The 24,319-nt window shown below is 47.4% G+C and overlaps 1 long non-coding RNA gene across 1 annotated transcript; it reads left to right on the top strand.

Moving 5' to 3' along the window:
* The first annotated feature begins 6,147 nt into the window (after positions 1 to 6,147).
* LOC143686072 (uncharacterized) lies at positions 6,148 to 21,185 on the top strand. The gene is made up of 3 exons (XR_013176875.1): positions 6,148 to 6,222; positions 9,750 to 9,871; positions 21,035 to 21,185. It is a non-coding gene; the product is annotated as an uncharacterized LOC143686072 (long non-coding RNA).
* The last annotated feature ends 3,134 nt before the right edge of the window (positions 21,186 to 24,319 follow it).

The following is a 24,319-nucleotide window of genomic DNA, read 5'->3' as shown; positions in this document are numbered from 1 at the left end:
GGTCACCTGCATTTGGGCTGTGGCCTCAGCAGAGAAGAGAATCTGAAGCTCTCAGATGATTTATGGAGGCAAAATGGAATGGACTCAGCAGGTGTTTTATCCTGATGACCTTTCACTGGAATCCTTGAGAGCACAGGGTTGATCAATGGAATGCCCGTATTATTATACGGCGGTCTCCTACTCTCATCCTAACTTGATCTTTCTTTTTGGAAATATCCTTAGCCTGAGGTTTAGCGTTGAGGGCTGCCATATGCTCAGCTCCAGAGGGCACCGTTCAAATACACAGTACAATGGAGTTGCACAATCTAACATAAGAGGCTTGAATATCAGGCCTCAACTGGGCTGCTGGGAAAAATTTATGACCTTCTGGGCACAGAATTATTAATTGCATTAACATACTGAGGATGATAAAAATAAAAGGGGGCCTCGGATCTCAACCTAAGCCAGGCAGTTTTGGGACTCAGTTGGTGTTTTATTCTGATGGCTTTTTATTGGATTCTTTGAGAGTTCATTTTTGTAGGTGGGGTGAGGGCTGGGGACATGCTCAACTATCAGGGAAAGGAGGATTTCAAGCCTGACCAGCTCAGCATTGACTTTAGAGAATGGTGGGTGTGCAGATAGCTCATCTGGAGTTGACAGTGTTTTGAAGAACTCAGGTAGGGGCTAGGAAAGAAGTGGGTGGGTAAAGAGAACAGGAACCCAGCTATAGATTCCAGCCCTCAGGGGAACAGAGAAGGCAGAACCCTAGACCTGAAGTCTCTGGATGGGCTTTTTAAGCAGCCTGCAGACAAAGGGGATGAGGAGGTTTCTGGGCTGTTAGGTAAGGTGGTACTGACCCTCAGAAGACAGTTAGGATCCAAAGTGCCTGCCCCGTGTCTCTAGGCCAGGGCAGGGCTCATATCTCTGGAGCTACTGACTCAGGACCACTCCCAGGCTAGAGCAGAATTGCACCTGCAGGTAGGAGGGGAGAGGCTTCTGCAATGGGATTGAAGGGGAAGAGCCATATGGGAACTGCCAACCTTGATTGGGGGGCCCTGAAATCAGATTCTAGAGGCTATGTTTGATGTATAGGTACTTGCTGGAGGGCAGTCATTGCTCAGGTGGGTTTCTTGAGTCTTTCCTGAGAAGGGGGATGTTGTGGCATCATGAAACATAACAGATCTCAGAGTCACACAGATTAGATCTGAACATTGGGCTCAGACTTAATCAACAAAAATGTATTGAGTGCCTACCATGAGCCAATAGGGTGAGAAGACACAGAATGTGTAATTATGAAAGGAAAATGCTACAGAGTGGGAAAGCTGAGAGCATGTAAGGGAGTGAGGATGAGGAGGGCTTCCATAGGCAGAGACACTGTGTGTCAGAGTGGTGTGTCTGTGGGGGTGGGTGGGGGTGGGGGTAGGGGAAAATCGGGGTGCTGCAGGCAGCAAGAACAACAGGACTGAAAGTCTGGGGGTCAGGTCTCAGCTCACAAGGGATGTAGGAAAGTTCAATATGATGGGAGAGAAGAGGGGAGCAAGAGGCTGAGAGTGGTTTGGGAAGAGGCTGGAGAATTAGGCAAGATCTGGGTCCTGGAGGGTCTTAGGAGTCATTTGAAGCGCTTTGGGCCCAATTGATTGGGCCAAGGAGTGCCACTGTGGGAGAGTTACAGGTTCAAATCTGGGTTTACGGACCTCACTATTCAAAGTGTGGTCCAAGGGCCAGCAGCCTGGTCATCATGCAGCGGCTTGTTGGAAATGCAGATGCTGAGACCCACCCCTGGATCTACTGATGTAGACTCTGCATTTTAGCCAGATCCCTGTGGTCTTGTGCACCATGTTTGAGTCTGAGAAGCTCTGCTTTTCCAATCTCCTACTAGCTGTTCTTTGGAGATCGGATGGGAGGGAGCTGCAGGTGAACACAAATGGTCCAGTTAAGAAGCTATTCTAGGAATTTAGGGAAGAGATAATGGTAACTTAAACTGAGCATGTGGCAGGAGGGATATAGAGAGGTCCACTGAGGGCAAATTTTACTAAGCTACTCCCCTGTCTGCATCCACTCTATGGTGGCTTGGAGGCTGTATGTACCCCAGAAAGTACCTCGTGTTCTTTTAATCCATTCCTGTGGGAACAGTACCTGTTGTGGGTAGGACCTTTTGTTTAGGTTATTTCAGTTGTGGAGTGCCCTAGGGCAGGTTCTTGGTCCTTCTACTGGAGTCCTGTATAAGGGGCTAAAAGCCACACAGGAACAGAGAGAATGTAAGAGAAGCTCACAGAGAAGAGCCCCAGACACGCTGAGAGAGAGGCAACTGAAGCCAGAAGGCAGAAGCATGAAACCCAGGAGAGAAGCACCAGCAGACATTGCCATGCGCCTTGCTATCTGACACAGTTGTCCTGGGTGCCTGCAACTTGTCTTCAGAGAAGGTATCATCCTGCTGATGCCTTAATGGGGACATTTTCATGGCATTAGAACTATAAATTTGTAAGCTAATAAATCCCCATTTTAAAAGCCAACCCATTTCTGATATGTTGCATTTTGGCAGTTTTAGCAAACTTAAACACCCTCCTAGCCCCAACACCGTTCCCTGTACCTCTGCCTCTGAACATCCCATCTCTTCCATTGGGACTCTCTCTGGTTCAAAGCCTTTGCTGATGGCAAAATCTTGCCATGCCCCTCATGTGCGCATCCATCCTTCATCCCCCTGCTCCTGGTAGGTCAGCAGGTCAGTATATCCCCCAGTCTCCCAGCACCCAGTTGTAACAACCTTCAATGGGTCCCTGAAACCAAAGTGAACCAGCAGCAGCACAGCCCTGCCCCTGAGCTCCCTAGCTCAGAGGCCCCCAGTGGCTCCCACCTCCCCTTCCAGATCAAGACCATGTCCCTCCTCTGGCCTGTGGGGCTTTGCAAAGGTGGGCCCATGCTCCTGAACAGCGACATCTCCTGCTGCCCCTGAGCAGACCCTGCCTCCAAATCTTTGGGAATACCTGTGCCTTCCCCTTGCTCCTCACCTCATGCTAGTCTTTCAGAATCCTAAACATCTTCCTAAGCCGTTCCTAACTTCCCCAACCTTCTCACAACCATGTCACCACCACGTGGCCTGCTACTCTCTAACAGAGGCACCGCTCTCATTTTTCTTTACACTAAAAGATAGCATTTGTCACTGTGCTTTCTGGTTGTCAGAGTACAATGGGCATGTTGTAGACATTGGGAAGACGTCGAAAAGAGTAAGGAAGAAAGAGCCACTCTTCTGAAATCCTGTCACACGGAGATAACCACTGCTTCGAATTTGGTGTAGTTTATTCTTTATGGCCCTTCCTGAAAATCCATCGCTGAGAACCCACAGACCAGGCTGACAGCCTCTAGTGGGAGCTGGGGAAAATAAGGACCCAGATGGGACACACAAAGCTCCGTTTAGTGCCTAGGAAAGACATAAAGAACGCCACATCACCTGCTCCAGAGGCTCCTCTAGGTTACTGTGAGGAGGTGGTGAGCCTCAGGGCTCTGGTGAAGGCAGCCTCATCCAGCAAAAGCAGAATCATTGTTGGATCATGGGGTGGAGGGCGGGGGTAGCCTGGAGTCCCCAGTATGCATCTGCCCCTGACACCTCCAACCTGCAGACTCTAGGCCCTGAGCTCTTTGTGCCCCTCGTAGCCAGCATGCCTTCAGTTCCCTCATAGCCAGCATCCACGCACTATTCCCTGTACTGGGAGGTTCTGGGGACAGAGAATCACAGAGACAGTCCCTGCCCTCAAGGAGGTCATGGCCTGGGTTAAGAACAGTCATCTTACTAGGCTCAGCGGGGCTTCTGCAGGACCAGGGTGTCCTAGCCCTCTTTTAAGGGTGAGTTCTGGGCAACTGGGCACTTAAACAGCCAGGTTTCCAGGAAGCCAGTTTCCTGACTGGCTCTCTAGTCCCTTCATTGGGACATGACCTTGTTTTAAATTCTGTCCATGTGGCTGGAACTACTAACTCTTCCCAGCACCACCAGTCCCTCCAAGCCAGGGAATTGCAGAGGACTCTGGGAGCTTTATAAGAAACTTTAACCCTGCTCAAGAATGGAGAGGAGACAAGCTCCCCTCTTTCTCTCCATCCTCCCATCTCTGCTGGGCACTGGGAAGACAGAGAAATCCTAGAACATTGTCTGGGTGCTTCAAGGTCTTGTTGCAAGGAAGAGAGACATGAAAACAAGCTTGTGCAATGTGGTGAATGTTCAAATACCTATACAGAGGAGCTAAGGGTGCATGTAGCTTTTGGTAGGTAGGGAAAGGCTTTACAGATGAGGTGACATTCAAGCTGGGTTTTGGAGGAAGAATAGAAGTTTTCCAAGTGGAAAAAGAGGAAAGGGCATGGTCAGACGTGTGTTCCAGAAAGATCCCCATGACAGTGGTGTAAGGATGGATTGGAGGGGGACAGGGAAACTGGCAAGCAGGCCAGTGTGATGGGCCAGGCTGGTGGTGCTCTGAAGCCTGGGAGAGGATGGGTTGTGAAGGAGGCGGCAGGAACCAACTGAGGAGTCCAACTCAGATGGCTGGGAGCTAGACCATCTGGAGTTTCGCAAAGTCTGGGAAAACATCAAACTGAAGGGGGTGCCAGAGCAGCCAGACCCCAAAGCAGAGCCAGGAGGTCTGTGCCTCCAGCGCTGAGCCCCACTGCAGCGGGTGGGGGTGTTTAGGAGTCTGAAGGCATCTTGGCTCGTGGGAATGCACTTTATAAGTGCTCTTAAGAGATTAAGAGTGTCCTTTATTAAGAAAAGTGGTGACATCTCTGTCCCCTTACTGTGAGTTTGTTTATCTTGGTTCCCTCTCCTTCCCGCAATGGGCTATAACAGTTGCAATTATTTTTAAAATCCTATATTGGTTTCTTTTTTCTAGGAAAATGGCCTTTGATTCAATTAATGACTCTCCTAGAGCAGCAGTTGGACTTCTGATAGGAAGAGGAGTGGAGGGAGAGATGGCTGCTCCTCTTCACCCCTTTACTGTAATCAATTCCACCAATGTTTATCTAGGGCCCACCATGGGCACAGCCTTGGGAACAGACTGCCAGGTGTGGGAGACCCTCACCTGGTGCCCCATGAGAGCTCACAATCTAACAGGGAAGGCAAAAGTGAATGAATAAACTGCTGAACAGCTTTGGTAGCAGGCAGACTGAACAGCGGGGGTCTGTGGAGGGAGCGCTGAGGGATGACTTCTTAGAGAGGGAAGAGAAGAGCTAAATCTTGAGGAAAGGCCAGTCACCGGCAGAGGCATCTGGGGAAAGAAGACTTCCAGGCAGAGAGAATGGCTGGAGCGAAGGCTCAGAGGTTTGGACAAAGAAGCTGTGCATAGGGAAAGAATGCATAGATTGGTATTGCGTGGAGCAGTTCACATTTGTCCAAGACTCTACTGTCTGCAGAAATGTTCATCAGTCTCTTCCCATTTGATCCTTATAACTTACCACCCGGTGTCACTGTGCAGATGAAGAAGGGTGAGTGATGATAACAACAGCTACCGTGTGTCGAGTCCCAAGGATATGTCATGTGCAAGGCAGCGTGCACGTGGTATCTCATTTAACTTAATTCCAGCTTAGTACAGGCTTGACGTACGTATAATAATCCCTCGGTGAATGCTAGCAATACCTCAATAAAAATAATGAGTGTCCTTCAGACAAGTTTCTCTAGGAACCAATTTGGAGGCTGGATGGAGGGGCAGGGAGGTGGGGAGGACGGTGGCTGGGCAGCCATCCTAGGTGGAAACGGTGAGGCCAGCACTGAGGCAGGGGCTGGACAGATGGACTGCAGGGCTGTCCCTGAAGTAGGATGAGCAGGACTTGGTGGCATCCATCAAGGGTGGTGGACGAAGGGAAGAATCCTAAGACAATCAGCCCTGGGCCCTTTCCAGGCCGGCTTTAAAATTTAAACAGCTGTGCTTTTCCACTTGGTCAAAGTCGCTCAGTGCTGAAATTTCCCCGCTGCAGGCTCCAGGAGGCCTGACCTTTGCGCTGTGTTTACAGTATCAACCGGCTAATTTTAGACCCTAACACCAGCAGGATAAGAGGGTAAAAGGCAACTTTAGGAGAGCTACTTCTGCGAGTGTGCTCCTGAGAATGAAGCGAGCATTTATTGCGTGTCTACCCTTGGCCCTGCCTGGCTATCACTAGTGTGGGTATAAATAGCCTGTCCTTGTCAAGACAGGAGAGGGAAGCTGCCCCTTCCAAGCCGGTGGACCTCAGGATCCTGGCCTTGGCTGCCTCGAGGGGCTTCTCAGGGTAAGAGGGAGCCAGAGGGAGCTGGTACCAGAGGAGGCAGCGGGCCAGGCCAAAGTGTGACAGATGTGATTGGTGACACATCTGAGTGTGACAGATGTGATTGGTGAGCAGCAGGGACTGCTTCCTTCCCTTGCTGAGCCCCATTTGTAAAAGTCCCACCACTTTGCATTGGGCAGGATTTATATGAGATGCGGGGCATAAGGAGCCTAGCACAGTGCCTGGGGCAGGCTGGGCATTTGGCAGGTGTTTGTTTTCTTCTTCCTTTTCCTAGCACCCCAAGCTCTTTCCCAGTGCCCTGCAGGGTGCCCCAGGGGTGGGCTGAGCAGGGACCCAGATCACTGGCCCCAGGGAACTGCTAGAAGGTGGGGCCAGCAGCCTCAAACTGGACTCTGAGATGCAGCCCCATGTTGCCCCCTCCCTCAGGGCATCCCTGGCCCGGCTGGCACTGAGAGCAAGTGTGGGGCGTCCCCCACCCCCATAGCGCCACCCTCTCCTGCCCCTCACTGCGCAGAGACCCCGTGGGCTCCACCTGGAGCCCTGTGCAGAGCAGCCCTGCCTTCCACCCGGGCCAGGAGAAGGGTTGACAGCCCTAAGCAGCCACAGTTTAAGAACCTGTGTCTCCTCCCGCCTCGGGGAGGACAAGCTCTAAATTTGAGGGGACGAAGGGCCAGCCTGGCCATATATCCGGGGACAGGTTAATTCCTGGAGGGATCCCCAGGATTTCCTTTCTTCCCGGATAGTGAAAAGAGGGAGTCAGACAAAGCTTGGTTCTGACGTCCCTCTTGGCTTGGCTGTTGTCCTCCTTTCATCCTCATCCAACAGAGGATGGAAGGGTCCCAAGGAGGTTCACCTGGAAAGAGTATGGAACCAGACAGTGGAATCTTAACTCTCAAGGTCAGGACCTCAGGCTTTATTCTGTCAGAAGGGAGGAGTGGTTTAGAGGCAGGGCGTGTAGAGGCTGACCTGAGCCGAGCGGGATTTGCAGAAAGGGATTCTGCTGGCAGAATGGGATGAGATGCTGGTGGTGTTTGCCTTATTCACCAGAACCATAACGATAATCACATGTACTTAAGAGCTTGTAACGGACTTCCTTAATCGTTCCTTCCTCTGAGCTTTGCAAGAGACACAGCAAGGAATTAATTAGTTAATTCATTTGTTCATTCAGTTCCAGAGGACTTATTAGATGCCAGACGTTAGCCCCCCCTTTACAGAGAGGAAACTGAGGCTCACCTCCAGCCTCGTTGCCAGAAATTTGGGGTGGGCTTGAATCGATCCATTTATCTTCCACTTAGCAAGCCCCATCTTGGTGCCCAGGAGCTCCACGGCCCAGCTGAACCTGGCAGGTCCTTCCTTGAAGAGCCTGCAGCCTCCTGGGGGGTTGTTTTGTGGAAGAGCCCCGGCCGCGTGTGGGGACGCCCTGCTGGGCAGGTCGGGAATGCTCCCCGGAGAAGGGCTCGAGTTGAGCCTGGGAGGCAGCGTGGCCCTTTTGGTCCTTGGTTTCCTCCCCATTTTGAAGCTTCTCCCTCGGGGATATGTGAGTGGAGCAGCTTGGAGGAGACCTGGGGAATGAATCTGGTCATTCTGAGCAAGAGAACCTGACTAGTCAAGGCTGCACACCCTGATTCTAGTCGCGGGGAGTTAAAATGGACAGTGATGGGGGCAACTTGGGCAAAAAGTTGTCTTCGGAGCAGATTCTAGACTCTGTCTTGGGAGCTGTCCTGCCTGAATTGGGGCGGGGGTTCTGCTGCAAAAAGATTTAGCTCCAAGATGGAGTGAAACCATTCTTAAAAATTCAGTGAACGTTGGAATATCTGAAAGTGGAAAGAAAAGAGAACTTTCTGATAAAATAATCGTAACCCTGTTCAGACAGCAGTTGCCATGGTTACCCCAAATCGCTGGGGCCGTTTTTTCATTTGGCAAGAGATGGTAGATGCTTTCCCATGGCAAGACTGACTGGCCGCATGGCTTCTGGATGTGGTGAGGTCTGGGTTCCAGACCAGACACCCCTGCTGCAGCTGGAGAGACTGCCCAAAGGACAGGCCGGGCAGGCCACGGCTGAAGTTCTGGAGGGCTTGGACTCCAGGGAGGACTTTCCCCTGCCCGTTGCTCCAGGGAGCAGGGCAAGCTGAACACCACATGCCACAATAACCACGCAGGAGCCGTGCAAACCACAATCACCACAAAACCTGTTCACTGAGCAAGGGGCAGGTGCCATGCTAGATGCTTTATAGAGTTTATTTCAATTGACCTTTGAAGGCAACTGAGGCTCAGGGAAACCAAGACAGTTGTTGGGCAGAAGAACCCATGCCTTTGTCCTATAGCCATATCAGAGCGATCGGTGAGGCTGGAATTCCAACCCAGGCCATCTGGACCCCAAAGTCCAGGGCGTGGTATGTGATCCCCCATTATTCAACTGAAGGGACCTGGAACTTTGAAGACAGCTCCTTCCTCCTGTCTGGCCCCTCTCCAGTGGCATCTTTCTGGTGTCATTCTCTTAAGGGAATTTATTCTTCAGCCAGTGACATCTCCTGCCCTCATCTGGTCCACTTGAGAATCTCAGGATGCTTTGATAAATGCCCAACTTGGCTCTCAATGCTCCATATCTCATGAGCTGGGAACCTGGGAGAAGTGTGATCTCCTCCTGTTTGGCAGCAGAGAGAGAACTTGAGCTTAGGTTGCTGTTGGCGCTCCTGTCTAACAGACCCCTGAGTCTGCCTGTGGGTAGGCTGCTGGGTGGGTATGAACAGGTGGGACCTGCACCCAGGTGTGCTCGCCCACTCCCATTCCTTGGGCCTGGGAATTCTCCACACCCTCCTATGAAGGCAGAAGTTACATCTTTTAAAGTCTGTAGCTTTCACATCCCAGGCCCTTTGCACATCAGCACTTTATTAGTCAACCATTCATTCAATGAGCAAGTATCAAGTTCCTGATGGGTGCTAGGCTCTGTGCTGGCACTGGAAGCACTGAAACGAAATGCTCAGTCTCTGCCATCAAGTTCCTCACCGCCTAGAGGGGAAATACACAGGCAATCACAAGGCCTTTGTGGCTTCTCTTATGATATAATATTGGGAGCCACGGGGACTCAGAGGCCATGAGCTAACTTTACCTGGGAGGCAAGAAAGCCTTTACATAGAGTTGGACCTTTGATCATGGAAAATAATTGCGTAGAAAAGAGTTAACACAGCAAGCCTGAGGCTGCTCTCTTTAAAAGAGTCTGCTTGCAAGGTTGGTCTTTGGCTGGTACAGGGAACTTAGCTTTTGGAAAATTTCCTAACTGATAAAATTGCTTTGTTGTACCTAGACCACTTGCACAAACAATGTGTTTTATGTTGAATGCGTGCTTTGCTTCTGAGAGTCTGGAATTTTGGAAATTGTTAGGCACACAATGCCCCTGTGATGAACCACCAGTAAAATTCCTAAACTCTGGATCTGAAATGGGCTTCCCTGGGCAGAAACGTTGCATACATGTGGCTGCATTTCACTGCCGGAGAAAGGATTGTGCTCAGTTATGTTTCTTCATTGGACAGAGAACACAGGAAGTCTGGGCGTGGATTTCTCCAGACTCCATCTGTTGACGTTTGCCCTTGTTGATCCTGCGTATCCTCTCACTGGGAGGACAACTATACACGGAGTCCCGTGAGTTCTTCTGGTGAGTTAATGAGCACGCAATAGGAAATGTGAATGAGACTTTATTGGGAGCATCAGGAAGAGAAAGCATTCCAGATCCAGGGAACAGAATATTCAAGGTCACAGACATGAAAGTGCATGAGTGAGGAATGGAACAGTGTGGCCAATGGGAAATGAGAGGAGAATAGATGAACTGAAAAAAATTGAGAAGAAACGAGCCGTGAGGGGCCAGGGTGCTGCACCAAGGAGTCTGGGTTTTATCTTAGAATAATGGTAAACATGGGGTGTACTTATAAAAGGAAATGATAGAGGTATTTCTGTTCAATCATTCTAACAGGGCTCATGGCTGCTGCAGTGGTGCAGATGCAACCTGCGGGACTCAGGCCATCCTTTCAAGCCTCCTTCCAGCGTTTCCCTCTTTCTTTCCACCCTTCCAGTTGTCTAAGAACCTGGGTACTTGTTCAGTCCATTCTCATGGGGCAACTGTGGACTCTCCTGCTACTAGCCCAGGGCCCTAAAGAAAACTGGTCCAGCCTGGTTGTATCCCTGTTCACTACTGAGTGATGCCCATGAAGGTCTAGCCCAGTGGTTCTCAACCGGAGGTGATTTTACCCCTCTGTCCTAGGGAGACATTTGGCAATGTCTAGAGACATTTCGGTTGTCACACCTGGGGGTAGGTTTTTCTGGCATCTAGTGTGTAGAGGCCAAGGATGCTGCTAAATACTCTATAATGCACAGGAGCACTCTCCCCTCCCACCAATCAAGAATGCTCTGGCCCAAAGTGCTGAGGTTGAGAAACGCTGCTCTAGATGGGCACTGCCCAGTGGAGTTTTTGTAGTGGTAAAGATGTCCCATAATGTTGTGCTAACACAGTCACTCACCACTTTGGCAACTGAGCCCTTGAAAAGCAGCTAGTTGTGATTGAGGAACTGTATTACCATTGTTATTTAATTTAATTTAAAATTTAAATAGCCACATATGGCCAAAGGCTACTGTTTCGTACAGAGCAGAGCATATTTGCATTCTAAGCAGGATGCAATGATTCGTCTTGGGTTCCTGAGGATAAATCTCCTTAGTTTATACTCTGCAGCTCTGGCATTTGCCCCAGAGCAATTTCCTGGGAAGGGTGGCTTGAAAAGAGAGACTTCCAGATATAGCTACACCCGAGACCAGACAAAGCCATGGCCCAAGCTTGGGGGTGGAGCTCAGCTCACTGCCTTCCATCAAGGTAAGTTCTCTTGGGACCTGAGTGTCCTTTTTTGCTGAAAACTCTGAGTTAGGGCCAAATCCCACCATCAGAAGGGTCCTGGGTCATTGCATGCTAGAGGCAATGAAGAAGTTTGGATCTTGGAATCTTTCTTCCTGGGGTGGGGTGGGGTCCTTAATATAATCACTTCCTTCCCAGTCACCAGCTCAGGAATATCTGGAGGTTCAGGCTTGGTTGAACTAGGATAAAGAGAGGGCCTTCTTGATCTCTCCCCACCTCCCCCCATTTCATTTCTAATGGGGCCTCTTTCAGGGATTCCTGCCAGAAAGAAGAAAATGTCTTCAAAGATGACTTAACGTCCCTACACAGGCAGGAAATTTAAATAGCAGCATCTCTGGCCTAAAAAATATAATAAAATGTACGTTCTGTCTAAACAATCATGACCCCTAGACAGGGAAAATATGATGAGACCTGATTCTAAATGGTGGCACTGGCATGTAAAGGAAGGTACAAATGCATGTAATGAACATTTGTTAGTGACACTGGAATGAATAAAGGAGAAAACCCTCTTCTAACATAGGTCTCAAGAGATGTATATTATCAGTCCCGTTTTAGAAATGAGGAAAGCGAAGCACAGAGAGGTTAAGTGAATTGCCCAAAGTAACACAGCTAGTCCATGTTGGCATCAAGAGTTGAACCCAAGTCTGTGAGGCTCCACACTCACACCCACTCAGGTCCCTGTGTGAAGGTGTGTGCACATTGGACAGAGAGGGGTAGCAGAGACACCCCCTTGTTTACTTGTCCAAGGAAGACAGACAGATGTGGGACTACAGCATCCCTGAAACATCCAAGGAGGGGATGAGATAGAGATGTTCTCTCAATTCTGTGTAGGGATGCAACCACGCCTCTGATTAGCCTCAGGGGTAAAGATGTGGCTGAGCGTGGGGACTGCTATTTACTTCACAGTGGGAAACATCCATTTCGATTTGGATCATTAAAACCCAGTCTGGTGCTCCGGGGAGACTGTTGCAAGGGGTTGGAGAGCTGGCAGAAACAGGCACTGGGCTGGGATGACCAGGCAACTACTCAGCTTTGAAGTGTTTGCAGAGTCTCCTAATTAAAGGACAGGCTCACAGGAAGCAAGTCAAATGATGATTAGGAATTGGAATCTGGGCTGCTGCAAATCTCCATGCTGAAAATTAATCCCTTTTCTGGCTCTAAGACAATGTACTTTGGGATTTTCATAGATGAATGTGGCTTTACCACTATTATCCAATTGGGCTCTCCAGAGTTAAAATGTATGCCCTGGAGCATGGATAGCAAATATGTTGCAAATGTCTGCTAGCTACCCTCCCGCACCGGTGGCAGACATCACTAATCAATCAAAGCTCTATTTCCCACGTAGGCTAAACAAAGCTTCAGAATGATTTTTAGAGCAACATTACAAGCGACTGCTACTAATCAAATCAAATTGAAACATAAAATCTATTTGTCATCCTTGTGCTTGAAGTCAGGTGAAGGTCTATAAGCCTCTTAGCTATGGCTTAGAGGGCAGGTGGGTCTCCTTTAAAGTAAGCTTTAAAGTAAAGCCATTGTCTCAAAAACCATGATGATGCTAGGGTGGATGCAATATGCGATTGGGTGGATGCAGTTTTTCCTTTCAACTACATCTTATGATCTCTCTTATTTTAGTAGAAAATCTCCACTTGAACAGCTCCAGAGATGGGAAACTCATTACTTTTCAAGCCAGCTTTCACCATTTTTTTTTTTTTTTTGCCAACTCTAATTGTTGGGAAATGGTGAAGGCTCTGGAATCAGCCAATCCTCACTTTGTACCCTGGCTCATCCTATTCTAACTGTTTGGACTTGAGCAAGCCTCATTGCAAATATCAAGTGTGGGGAAACCAGGCCTACCTCAGGAAAGTGTGGGAAGTAATTGAATGTATGTTCAGTAGCTAGGAGAATGCCTCACCCATGACTGGTGTACAAGCACAATGTTCCTTCATTTCATTATTAAATTGTGCCCAAATCTGCCTTACTGAAGCTTCCTCCACTGGTCCCTTGAGGGCCTCAGAATATGTCAGCTTCTTCTTCCCTGTGACAGCTTGCAGACGTTTAAAGACACATTTGATGACAGAGTGTCAAATCTTCTCCAATTCCTTCAACAGTGACAGAAATCTTCTATCTAATGCTCGTCTCCTCTGGACTTGCTCCTAGCATATGGACCTAACTCTCAGGTTAGCTCAGACCACATCTGGTAGGTAGTATTCTCAACTCCCTCACACTGCACCCCATATACCTATTCATTTATTCACTCATTCATTCAATCACTTAACAGATACTTCCCTGAGTCCCTGCTAGGTGTCAGGCATTTTGCCAGCAACAGTAGAAAGAGTGACAAACCCAACAATAGATACAACCTCTGCCTTTTGTTGATCAACTCCTGCAAAGATCTGTTAATTCACTGATTCAGGAGACACTTAATTGTGTCAACCCTGCCAGAAGGTGTTGATGCAGCAGAAAACAGAACTGACGTGGTTCCTGTCATTCATTCACTCAACCATTCAGTGATATTCTTTGGATCTATTAAGCATCTAATATGTGCAAGTCAGATAACAAGAAAATACACTGGGATAAATGCTATGAAGATGTGCAGGTGCTAATGAAGCTTGTTTGGGGTGGGGGGGCCTACTCTGGTCTTCTAATTTCATTTTTAATTTTAGGTGCACAGAATTGGATTAAGCACAATGCTTGGTTAATAAAGCACTTTCATCGTTGGTCCAAGCATGACACAAAATTATTATTTAGTTAATTCATAACTTAGTTAATTCAAATGATGTTTAAGTAGCCAAGACCTCACCCCCTGAAACAAAATCTAGGACCTTGCCAATATCCTCCCTTTAACCCCATAGCTTTGCCTTCAGCACATGCTCCTGCCTCCTCAACTCAAGGGATAAAGATCAACCTGAGACCTGTGTTCATTGTTCCCTTGTTTGTGTGTGTGTGTGTGTTTTTTAGTGAATATCTTAAAGGAATGGTTTCAACTTGCTAAAGCTGCTGGAATGCGGTATATCAGAAATGGACTGGCTTTTACAAAGGGGATTTATTAGGTTACAGATTACAGTTCTAAGGCCATCAAAATGTCCAAATTAAGACAACAACAAGAGGATACCTTCACTTAAGAAAGGCCGATCACATCTGGAGTTCTCTGTCACATGGAAAGAACATGGTGACATCTGCTGGCCTTTCTTTCTGGGATTAGTTTCAAAATGGCTCTTTCAGCTCCTGTGGGTCCTCTGGCTTCCTCAGGGGCATTTTCTTTCTTCTTCAAGTGTCTTTGGGTCCTTTCTCAGCTTCTCTGGGGCAAACTCTGGATCTCTTAGCTTAACATCTCCTGGGACAGTTTCCTTCTTAGCTTCTTTAAACTCTCTTGGCCCTCTTAAAAGACTCCAGTAAGCAGATTAAGCGCTTCCGTGAATGGGTGGGGTCACTTCTCCATGGAAACAATTTAATTAAAAGGTCCAGCCCAAGACTGCCCCCGCAAGATTGAATTAGAAGAACATGGCTTTTCAGGGGTACATAACAGTTTCAGACCAGCACAGGAGTATATGCACACACATATTCCTAAATGAATTATTTTGACTTCCGTTTGTTTCAACTTTATAGAAATGGTTTCACAGTGAATGTGGGACCTACTTTTCCATTTAATAGTATATTTCTAAGATGGTTGTGTGTGCTGTAGTTCCCTTGCTTTGACTATAATATTCCATGGTGTGAATGTATTCATTCACTTTCCTGCTGGATTTTTTCCTAGTTTCTGCTATTGTGAATAGTGCTGCTGAGAACTGATGTCTACATGTCTCCTATAGGACATGTGAAAGAGCTTTTGGGGGGTATAAACTTAAAAGAGTGAAACTTCTCTAGCCATAGGGTAAGTAGTTGCACCATTCTAAACTCTCGTCTAGGATGTCTAAAAATCTTGTGGATCTGCTCCCTAGCACTTGGCATTAACTCTAAAATTTGCACAAAAAGAATGGGCATGAGATTCTATCTCATTGTAATTTCCACAATCACTGATAATATTGAACACTTCTTTGTGTGTTTATGGGACATGTGTGTTTCTCACCTGTGCAACGTCTGTCCATGTCTTTTGTTCATTTTCTATAGGGTTAGTTTGTGCTCTCCTTATAGATTTGTAGGAAATGTTTGGAAAATTCCAAACACAAAAGTAGACATACTAGCATAAAAAGCCTTCAAGAATGAGCAATTATCAACAAAGGACAAATTTTGTTTCACACATCTTCCTACCCAGCCCCTCTTCCAAATTTAAATGAAGCAATCCTTGGCATTATATAATTTCAAACATAAGGATCCTTTTGAAAAACATAACCAAGAAACTTTATCAGACTTAAAAACATTTAATATATTTGAATATCTACCAGTGTTCAAATTTCCCCAATTGCTTATAAAGCTTTTCACTTTTTTTTAACATTTTGTTTGTTTAACTAGAATTCAAGTAAGGTCTCTTAATCTCTTTTAATGTGTAAGTTTTTTGTTTGTTTGTTTGTTTTTTTGGCTCTTTTTTGTTTCCTTACACATTATTTGTTGAAGAAAAGTGACTGTATGTCCTTTAGAGCTTTTCACAGTCTGGATTTTATTAAAAGTATCTCCTGCTATCATCTAACCTATTCCTCAGTCCCTCCTGTTTCCTGTACGTTGGCAATGAAATCTAGAGACTTGAGCAGGTTCAGGTATAATTTTTGGCAGGAATAATTTACAGTGGTAATGTGCGCTTCCATCAGGAGACCCGTTTGTTCTGATTGTCTCTCTCTTCATACTGGTGTCAGCCTTTGGTGATCATTGCCTGGATTCTTGTACTTTATTAGGTATTGCAAAATGATCATATTCTAGTCTATTAGTTCTTCTTCATTTCTTAGCTGGATAGCCTATATATAGAAAAACTTCCTCTTGTCAATTATTGGATTACACTGAATTACAGTTGTAGTTCTGTACATGTTATTGAACTAATCTTTGTATGTATTATATCTCCTTCAGCTGTAACTTGCCTTATTGGGTGTGATATGAGGTATGGACATTAAGATTTATTTCTTCCTATCTGGCAATCCAATTGAACCAGCACTATTGTTGGGAAAGAAAAACAACCCTCTCTGAGTCTATTTTATTTATATGTAAATCTACTGTCATTTGTATATGAATCTGTCCCTGAGTTCCATCAGTCCATTTATCTATCATTGCACCACTGCTACTCTAACTGACTTAATTAACATGGCATCAGAGTAAGTCCTCATATTTGGCAGGAAAAGTTTGTCCCCCTGGATCTTCTTATAAGAAGTGTTCTGGCTGTTCTCTGCCCTTTGCTCTTACATTCAGATTTAGACTCATTTTATAAAGTGCAATTAACATTTTTGGCACTGTGGAATTTGGGTTGAAATTGGAGCTGGACATCTCTGTGATGCTAAGACTTCCCATCCATGGTCATTGTATATTTTAAACCACATCAGGTGATTTCAAAGATAATTCAAATGTATCCAAGTAGAATGTGAAGAGGGTGCAGGAGAACAAAGCAGCAGTGCAAGTTTCATGTGTAAAGGTCCTGGGGCATGAAAGTGCAGGACATGCTGGAGGCATAGAAAGATGGTCATCAGGGAGAGGGATGAGGGGGAAATGAGGTAGGAGATGAAGGCAGGACTATGGGCACTGGAAGACTTTAAGAAGGGAATCAATATGACTAGTCTTTCATTCAAAGGGACTATCCTGGCTGCTAGGTTAAGAATGTACTGGGGAAGAGGGAGGAGTAGAAGAAAGGAGACAAGTAAGGAAGCCTTTGCTGTAGCAAGAAAGATGGCTTGGTCCAGTGTGGTAGCAATGATGTTGGAGGATAGTAGGTGATTTGAAGTTTATTTAGAAAGTAAAGGTAGAATCAAGAAGACTTGGTGACTCTAGGCCATGTGGGAGGAAAAGGACAGAAAGGTGGAGAGAATGATATACTAGTTTCTGGTTCAGGTGAACACAGGTGCCATTTGCTAGAAGGGAACAGTTTTTCCTGCTCCTGGTTTCTAGGAGGTGGGGTTTTCCCTGAGCACAGAGAGCCTTTCCCCATCCTTTTATACTCTGTGCCCTTGAGGAGGTCGGCTGGCTCATCTGACTGGTCAACTTGGGAAACATAACTGTGCCTGCTCAAGTTCAGCTTTATCCTTCTTTGTGAGGTCAAGTCTGACTTTGAAGGGCAAAAATTCTCCTCTGCTCCTCCGAGATGAAGTTCTCAGTTGGGCAAGACTCCCCATGTGATGGGAAGCCTCCTCCGGTCTGTCACTCCTAAGACTGGGTGGGCACAGCTACCAGATTTGGGGGTTTGATGCCAGCAAGCCCCTTTCTAATATGCCTGTGCCTGTTTGAAACCGTACCCCAGAAAAGCCATGTTCTCTAATCATCATTTGAGATTGTTGTGTGGGAACTTTTTGATGGCATTGTTTCCATGGAGATGTGACCCATGCATTTGTGGGTGGGACCTTTTGATTAGGTGGGTTTCGTGGAGATATGTCTCCACACATTTAAGGTGGGATCACCTACTGGAGTCCTTTAAAGGAGCCATTTTGGAGAAAGCTTCAGAAGCAACAGAGCCTGCAGAACCAACATGAGACCCAGATGTTTGGAGATGCAGAAAGTAAATGCCCACAGGGAAGTGGTTTGCAACCAGGAGCTAAAGACCCCAGCAGACACCAGCCACGTGCCTTCCCAGCTAACAGAGGTGCTCTGGACCCATCAGCCTTTCTTGAGTCAAGGTATTTTACCCTGGATGCCTTAGTTTGGACATTGTTATGGCCTTAGAATGGTAAACTTGCAACTTAATGAATTCCTCTTTTAAAAGCCATTCTATCTCTGGCATATTGCATTCTGGCAGCATTAACAAACAAATACAAGGTCCAAAGCCACTTTCCCTACCTGGTCTCTATCTTTAATTTTTGTTTTATTTCACAACTTGCTCAAACCCTGAGACAGGGAATGGGATAATATTTATTAGGGGTTTCCTCAAAGAGCTTCAATTTTTGGTGAAGCCAAATATATACATGGGGAAATTTGGGGGCAGCGAGAGCCTGTGACTGTGGGACTGGGCTTCCACACGTGGGCAGAGCTTTTTGACTTGGTGGTTTCTAGAAGCTTGGACTAGGCAGGATTTTTTTTCTCAGTTCTATGGTTTTCTCTTAACAGCTTAGGTGGAATATTGACCTAATAATGGTGGGTGACTGCAGCTTTTGGAAAACATACTACAGTCTCTGAGCCCCACCTACCTTGACAATAAGTAACAGCCCATTCCCTATCTGGGTATCAAACAAACTGAAAATAAAGAGTAAAGGTGGATACCCATAAATCCACTTTCATTCTCTTCAGACTTCAGGCTTACTGGCTGGACCAAGGCAAGTGGTCCCTGTAGGAGAGAGGCAGCAGAGTGGCCAGTTCAGTCCCCAGAAGGCAAAGGATAAGGAGAGCCCAGAAGGGAGCTTGGAAATGCCTTTCTCCTGGCAACCAAGAAAGGAGAGAAGCCTTTCCCTCTAGCACCACCCTTCAATGGAGCTCCAGAAAGAGGAGCTGTCAGCTGAATGCACAGAAGGAGACTTCCAGCCCAAAGAGCATTTGGTCAAAGCTGTAAACTCAACAATCCGTATATTAGATTTGCTCAGCCTGAGGAATCCTAACCAGGCACATCCTTTTCTTTCCTTTGCATCCTCACCTGGTCCTACCCTACTCTGGGGAGGAGCTAGCTGGGGGGCCAGTAGATGTTGGCGAATGCCAGTTCTAGAAATACGACTTACTGAGACTTACTGCCCACCACCGTGCCCTGAGCTAGCAAGGTCACAGGTTGGGGAGGAGAGTCTCTGTTATTTGCTTTGGTATTAGGGCTCAAGTAAATAATTCAGCAGCATTTCTGCTGCTCCAGCATGTTCAATTGCAGCAATTAACAGGGTTCTGCTGGGATTGTCTTGTTTCCAGCATTTCCCGACCTCCAACCCCCGTGAATTTAATTCTGCTCCTTTAATAATTTCTTCGAGTGTAGATTCTGTTGAGTGAGCAGGTTCCCTCCTGCAGAAATCAACTTAAACCCTGGTGCTGTACACCGCACATTCGGGGAGACTGAGCCCTGACTTGTTTTGGGTGCAAGCAGGAGAGGAGAGGAGCTTCGGATGCAGGCTGAGGAACCAGGCAGAGCCCTGCTGGCGTGTCCAGGACTCGGGGGTGGGCTCTTCAGATGAGCTGCCTGCCTGGGAGGTTTTGTTTCTGAAACAGGCTTCTTCACGGGAACTGTGAGCTTGCATGGTGCTCCAGATGGAAAATGCAAGACCCTTTTCCATCATTCTTTCCTTCCTTTTAGTCTATACAAATTTAATGTTCCAGGCACTGACCTAAGAACCAGAGGAGACAAAGGTGAGAAATGTGGTTCCCAGTGGGGCAGACAGCGTGGAGAGATTGAGCCTCTCTGGAATATAAGGTCAGCCTCTTGTTTGGGCTCCATTGACGAACACCTGACCTAATTGGCCTAATTGAAACTAAATCAGAAACTGTCCATCTCTCCAGTGGCCAAATGCTTAATATAAAGCTGGAAGATGTGGGGTGATGATTTTCAACCTTGTGGCTGAGTTGAGAAGGATGCTGATCTACAAAGAGTGAGAGAGACAGAAAAGAGACACATGCAGAAGGGGTGGGGGAGAGAGAGAGAAAGAGAGATTGTTGGACCACTGGGCTAGCTGCCTCCTCACCCATAACCCCTCCCCAGGTTTACCCCATGGGCGAGGAACAGCAGGCTGGGCTGGGGCCGACGCCTCAGGGAGAGGAAACAGCATGTGCAAAACAGTGTACGGTGAATTTGGGCAAGATCACCGGCGTCATTTGTGGTGCCCAATGCCACATGAAAACGTGGGCTCTCTCCTTCAAAAATTATTAAGAATTTCAGGATGGGAACAATGGAGCATGAAACCAAGATTGGAGACCTGGGCAGTTGTATGGGCTGTGTGATGGGGAAGCCAGTCCTGAGTTTGGGTGCCGATGGTCCCAGGTAAAGAGGGAGAGTGGCAGGTAATGTGATCACAGGTGAGGGAAGGGTGCACTTTTCTTTTGTTTTTTTTTTTTTTTTCCTGGAGGCATTGGGGAGCCAGTAAAAGATTGTGAGAAACCCAGCAACCTGATCCCATGTAAGATTGTGCCTAGACGGAGCAACTCCTGGTACCTGCCATAAAGAGGAAAGTATGGCGGAAGTAGGGGTAATTAGCAGTTCCAGCAGGGGTTTTCTTAAAGGAGCCTCCTGACCACTTGACAGTACTGAGAGGATCAGGCCAAAGGAAGTTCAGGGGCTGCGGAGGGAAGATACCCATTTAGGGGACATTGAATCCATTAACACAGAATTTTTTTGAAAAGTCTCAGCTGGAGGAAAATATTTAAATAGAAGTCATTAGTAAGCATATTTCTGAAGCCAACAGTACTTAATAAGCCAAAATTGCTTTCCCCCCCAAAGTGAAACCGATTGAGGGTTTTCACCCCCCGCCCCCCTTGTCTGAAGTGCTCAATTAGGATGAAAAAAAAATCCATAGATCTCCTTGGACCGAAATTACTGAAAGGTGGGAGTGCTTTCTGGTTAGGCACTGTCCAACCACGGTGATACAAATCAGCCCTTTCAGATAATTTATATCTTGGAGAGGAGTTCGGAAATGGGTCCGCTTGGAGCTAAAAGCGTCGTAAATAAGCTGGGTTGGGAGGCTGTGCCGATGGCAGCGGGGAATTATAGAGTGGTCTCCCAGCTCCTGCCAGCGGGGCGCGGGGCCTGAGAGACAGCTGGCCTCAGCCTAGCCAGCCCATGTCGCCTGTCCAGGTGGGAAACCCGACGCAGGGAGGTGCGGGGACCTGTCCCGAGGCCGTGCCTCCTGCCATCCAGGCCACTGATTGACACAGTCACTAATCTCTTACTAGGTACTGGGACGGTCAGCTCCCTGCCTGCAGGAAGCTGACAATATGGAGGAGAGACAGACCAGTATCAGAGAACCAGAAGACACTGCAGTCAATACAAAGGATCACTGTCATCATTAAGAAAATAATCAAGAAAACAGGTTTTGCGTGTGTGTGTGTGTGCAGGTATATATATATATATATATACATGTGCATGCACATGGGTATGTGTCTTTGTGTGTGCATGCATGTATTGTGTGTATGTTGTGTGTTTTGGAGGCACCTAACCCAGTCTCGGTGAGTCAGAGAATTTAACCCAGGGACTGCAGGAAAGTCTTGGGCAAGATTGAGAAAACACGGATGGTGAGTTGGGTGGATCAGACAGAGCTTGTTTCTGGAGTTTGTATCTTATCATGAAGAGCTTTGAAGCATTCTAAGCAGGGGAGTGACTTGGCCAGATGTGCTTTGTAGATACTGTAAATGCCTGGTTATGACATGAGCTTATTTTTCTCAAAAATTTTCCCTCAGCAAAAAGTCCTTCCAAAATCTATCGTGTAACAGACAGGACACCATCTAGATTATTTTGAAAAGCAGCATCGTTTGGGGAAAGCCATGCTGGCCTGAAAGCCCCTCGGTCTGTCAGTAAAAATAAAAGGAGACAAAGAAATGTGACACGGAGTGATTAATGATTCCTGAGAGGCTGACCCCATAATTTTTGGATGTTATGATAAGCAGACCTTTAAGACATTATCTTTAAAAAGTAATGGAGGGCGGTGCAATGCTGGCTCAGTGGCAGACTTCTTGCCTTCTGTGCCGGAGACCTGGGTTCGATTCCTGGGGCCTGCCCATGCCAAATAAAAAAAAAAAGTAATGGAGTCTGAGTTGCTTATTTTGAGATTGTCCTAACGACTGGCTAAGAGGTGCTTGTGCTTCGGTGTGGAGGGCCCAGGTATGTTTTTATAAAAGATGCTTGGACAGGATGTAGGGGTGACCGGTGGGGGCTGGGATGGGTCTGAGGCAGGCTTCAGGGGGTCCAGGCAAGAGGCAGGAGCAGAGATCCAGGGAGCGACCCAGCTTGATCTGGGGGAGGGAGAGGCTGGAAGATGGAGGGGTTGGGGGCGACCTGAGGCCCGCAGTGAAGAGATGATTTGGGCGCAAGGCCTCAGCTTGTCTCTGGTGAACCCTGTAGGGACAAGGGTGTCATGGAAGGATCCACGTTCACTACAAGTCAGCCCCAACTATAGGAAAGCAAGGCGACAGAGAGCTGATGACTCCTGGACTTGCTGACAGTCCCCATTTCCCTTCTCCTTGGAGCTGGTCAGGGAGCCTGAGTCCTACCTGAGACCTGCTGTTCTCCAGGTGTGGGGAGCCAAGAGGGACAGTGGGCCCACCACCTGGACTTCATCTGCTGGGGTAGGGTGGGGTGGGAGGGTGCTGCAACGGCTTACTCACCTGGGGCCTCTGATGGGAAGTAGGTACGTAGCCCACCTACTTGACTGAAGCTCAGCCCAAGATTCTGATTATCAAACTCATACATACAGAAATAGTAAGGCCTCTCCTCGCCTTCCCAGCATCGGTCTCCATGGCAATAGGCAGGCCTGGGGTGAGGGTTAGAACCCGTCACCTCTCACCCTCATCACTATTTCTACTCATTGATGAAAAACCTTCAGTGCCTCCCCCTCGCCTCACTCCAAGATAAATGTCAGACTCTGAAGGTTTGCCTACGACGCCTCTGCTACCATCCACATGCCAACCATTGGGAGTTCCTCAGCATTCCCTGTCCACTCCAGATACATCTGCTGTCTTAGACTGTGCCGACTTGGCCCCTCGTCCCAGAATATCCTTCTCCTCCTTCCACCCAACACGCCATTTTAAAAAATTTTTTTTAATTTATTTTATTTATTAAATGTACCAACATACAAACAAACATTCTTACCATATGATCATTCCATTCTACATATATAATCAGTAATTCACAATGTCATCACATAGTTGCGTATTCATCATCATGATCTTTTCTTAGAACATTTGGATCAATTCAGAAAAAGAAATCAAAAGAACACAGAAAAAAAAAATCATACATACCATACCCCTTACCCCTCCCTTTCATTGATCACCAGCATTTCGATCTACTAAATTTATTTTAACATTTGTTCCCCCTATTATTTATTTATTTTTAATCCATATGTTCTACTCGTCTGTCGATAAGGTACATAAAAGGAGCATCAGACACAAGGTTTTCACAATCACACAGTCACATTGTGAAAGCTGTATCATTATCAATCATCTTCAGGAAACATGGCTACTGGAACACCGCTCCACATTTTCAGGCAGTTCCCTCCAGCCTCTCCATTACACCTTAACTAAACAGGTGATATCTATATAACGAATAAGAATAACCTCCAGAATAACCTCTCGACTCTGTTTGGAATCTCTCGGCCATTAACACTTTATTTTGCCTCATTTCTCTCTTCCCCCTTTCAGTCGAGAAGGTTTTCTAAATTCCTTGATGCTGAGTCCCAGCTCATTCTAGGATTTCTGTCCCACGTTGTCAGGAAGGTCCACACCCCTGGGAGTCATGTCCCACGTAGAGAGGGGGCGGGCGGTGAGTCTGCTTGTCGCCAACATTCCATTTTTAAAGCTTTCTTTTCAAACCCTCCTCCTACTCCATGGAAACTTATTCCTTGTTCTTCTGGGCTGCTAAAACCAAAGAAAGCAGGGTCAGCAGGTCTGATATGAATTATATAGATGCCCCCTTTGTCCCTAGGTCACCGCCTGCTCCCAGCCCTTACCCACCATCTCCAGCTGTCCACCCTGGCCAGTGTCCCTCCTCCTGGACTCTAGGACCATGTGCTTGGCTCACACACCCTCCTGGGCAGAGGTGGAGGGAGTGGATGGAGAAGGAAGGGGGCTCCCAAGCTCTGTTCACCAGGCCCGCACTGCACCACAAGCAGCGTGCTGCACGCTGGCCCCTGCCCTGCGGGACTAGAGCCCAGTGTCAGAGGCAGGCATGTGAGCACGTAGCTCGAGGGCCAGACACAGCGTTCTGGACCCCAAAGACCTAATCCCCCTTAATTCTCATCTTCTCCATCTTGCAGATGGGCACCAGAGGCGCAGAGAAGTGGAGAGCCCTGCTCAAGGGCACAGCCGCCCGATCAGGGCACGGCAGAGTCACCTGGTCTGTTGAGCTGCTGGGGGTGGAAGAGTTTCTTCTTCCCCGGATTCCTGCTCCTTCTTAGCACCTCCATGCCTTACTTCCCCTGGGGAGCATAAATAAAAGGGGACAGAAGGAAACAGAGGAAGCATGGA

This window comes from Tamandua tetradactyla, chromosome 6, assembly GCF_023851605.1.
Source record: "Tamandua tetradactyla isolate mTamTet1 chromosome 6, mTamTet1.pri, whole genome shotgun sequence".
NCBI classification, from domain to species: Eukaryota; Metazoa; Chordata; class Mammalia; order Pilosa; family Myrmecophagidae; genus Tamandua; species Tamandua tetradactyla.
Note: the sequence above shows the minus strand (reverse complement) of the source record. Positions and strands in the feature narration are given on the sequence as shown.